Source organism: Mastomys coucha, unplaced genomic scaffold (assembly GCF_008632895.1).
Source record: "Mastomys coucha isolate ucsf_1 unplaced genomic scaffold, UCSF_Mcou_1 pScaffold22, whole genome shotgun sequence".
Taxonomy (NCBI): domain Eukaryota; kingdom Metazoa; phylum Chordata; class Mammalia; order Rodentia; family Muridae; genus Mastomys; species Mastomys coucha.
In genome coordinates this window covers 207,719,611-207,722,604 of record NW_022196905.1, presented here as the reverse complement: position 1 = coordinate 207,722,604, position 2,994 = coordinate 207,719,611, and positions in this window count along the sequence as shown.

The following is a 2,994-nucleotide window of genomic DNA, read 5'->3' as shown; positions in this document are numbered from 1 at the left end:
CGATTTTTGGATACAGACTTCCTGCTATGGTCAAAGCTATTTGACTTGAGTGAGTGACTTTATTCTCTAAAAAGTCTTTAATTTTTTTCTTTATTTCTTCCTTGCCCAAGTTATCATTGAGTAGGGTGTTGTTCAGTTTCCATATGTATGTGGGCTTTCTGTTGTTTTTGTTGCTATTAAAGACCAGCCTTAGTCTGTGGTGATCTGATAGGATACATGGGATTATTTCAATTTTTTTGTATCTGTTGAGGCCTGTTTTATGACCAATTATATAGTACCTTTTGGGGAAGGTACCATGAGGTGCTGAGAGGAAGGTATATTCTTTTGTTTTAGGATGAAATGTTCTCTATGAACATATTCTTTTGTTTTAGGATGAAATGTTAGTCTATGTCTTTTTATTGGAGAATTGAGTCCATTGATGTTAAGAGACATTAAGGAAAAGTGATTGTTGCTTCCTGTTAATTTTGATGTTACTTTTATGTTTGTGTTGCTATCTTCTTTTGGGTTTGTTGAAAGAAGATTACTTTCTTGCTTTTTCTAGGGTACAGTTTCCCTCCTTGTGTTGGCATTTTCTGTGTATTATCCTTTGTAGGGCTGGATTTGTGGAAAGACATTGTGTACATTTGGTTTGGTCATGGAATATCTTGGTTTCTCCATGTATGGACATTGAGAGCTTTACTGGGTATAGTAGCCTGGGCTGGCATTTGTGTTCTCTTAGGGTCTGTATGACATCTGTTAGCTTTCATAGTCTCTGGTGAGAAGTCTGGTGTAATTCTGATAGGTCTGCCTTTATATGTTACTTGAATTTTTCCCTTACTGTTTTTAATATTCTTTCTTTGTTTTGCACATTTGTTATTTTGACTATTATGTGACGGGAGGAATTTCTTTTCTGGTCCAATCTATTTGGAGTTCTGTAGGCTTCTTTTATGTTTATGTGGATCTCTTTCTTTAGGTTAGAGAAGCTTTCTTCTATAATTTTGTTAAAGATATTTACTGGCCCTTTAATTTGGGAATCTTCACTCTCTACTATACCTATCATCCTTAGGTTTGGTCTTCTCATTGTGTCCTGGATTTCCTGGATGTTTTGGGTTAGGAATTTTTTGCTTTTTGCATTTTCTTTGACTGTTGTGTCAATGTTTTCTATGGTATATTCTGCATTTGAGATTCTGTTTCTATTGCTTGTATTCTGTTGGTGATACTTGCATCTATGGCTCCTGATCTCTTTCCTAGATTTTCTATCTCTAAGATTGTCTCCCTTTGTGATTTCTTTTGTGTTTCTATTTCCATTTTTAGATCCTGGATGGCTTTATTCAATTCCTTCACTGTTTGGTTGTGTTTTCCTGTAATTCTTTAAGGGATTTTTTTTGTGTTTCCTCTTTAAGGGATTCTACCTGTTTATCTGTGTTCTCCTGTATTTTCTTAAGGGAGTCATTTATGTCCTTCTTAAAGTCCTCTATCATCATCGTCATCATCATGAGATGTGATTTTAAATCAGAGTCTTACTTTTCTGATGTGTTGCGGTATCCAGGGCTTTCTGTGGTAGGAGAACTGGGTTCTGATGATGCCAATTAACCTTGGTTTCTGTTGGTTATGTTCTTGTTCTTGCCTCTAGCCATCTGGATATCTCTTGTATTAGCTGGTCTTGCTGTCTCTGACTGTGGCTTGTGTCTCCTGCAGGCCTGTGTGTCAGTACTTCTGGGAGACCAGTTCTCTCTGGGAAGAATTTGGGTGTGGAGTGCCATGGCACAGTGTCAGTTCTGGGGTGCAGATAGAAACCAGAAGGATCCTGTCCCTGGTTGTTCCTTGGTTCCTGTGGCCTGATGGCTCTGGTTGGGTCCTTCTCTGGCCAGGAATTTGAGCAGAAGTGGTGATGTTATCTGTGTTCACAGGTGTGTTGGCGCTCCTGGGAGACCAGCTCTCTCCCAGCAGTATTTTGGTATGGAGAACTGTGGAACAGGATCAGCTCTGGGTGATGTCATGCATGTAGATTTCAATTTCAACTTCCTATGTATGGTAGAAGTATGTGATTTGCTGCAATCAATTGTTTCAGGGAGGCAATACATTTGTAAATGTTTGTGATAGGCTATTCCACTAGAGCCTTGCAATATCTTGAAGGTTATCAGCAAAAAGCTTCTCCACACCCCCTTTTTTTGTTGATTGGGTTATTCAGGTTTAGTTTTTCATTTATAAAATTATTTATTTATTTTCATATGTGTGTGGAGGCCAGAGGCTATTTTTTCTCAGATGGAGATCTTGTTTTTTGAGACATGCTATCTTGTTGAAATGGTAGATACAGTCATTGTACTTACTTTTTTACACTGGTGCTGGGTATTGAATTCAGGTCCTCACTCTGCCCCATGTACTGGTTAGCTCTCATGGTCAACTTGACACAACCTAGAGATACCTGGGAAGAGGGAGCCTCAACTGAAGAACTTAATCAGGTTGGCCTTTGGGCATGTCTGTGGCAACATTGCCTTGGTTGATAATTGATGGGGGAGGGTGCAGCCTATTGTGGGTGGTGCCATCCACTAGGCAGGTGGTCCTGGACTATATAAGAAACCTAACTGAATCTAGGACAGTTGAGTTAGCCAGTGGTTTCTGCTTCAATTCCTGCCCTGATAGTCCTCAATTCTGACTGTGACCTGGAAGTGTAAGCTGAAATAGCTCCCCCCTCCCTATGTTACTTTTGGTCAGAGTATTTTATCATAGCAGCAGAATACAAACTAGGACATCCAGCCAACACTTTGCTTGCTGACTGTAGTGAGAATTTTGGTTTCTTTAAAAACACAGAAATATAAGAATATAAGAATCTCTTCATTTTAATCCTAGCTGTGGAACATGGGGCTGCTTCAGATTGTCCACAGCAGCTGACAATGATTTACCCCATGCTCTAGCAGGGGCATGATTTTGCCAGCTGCAGATAGTTTCTGTGACTGTGGAATTTGGGGAACTCTTCAGAGGGCATATAAATGCTAGGGCCATCACAGCATTGGG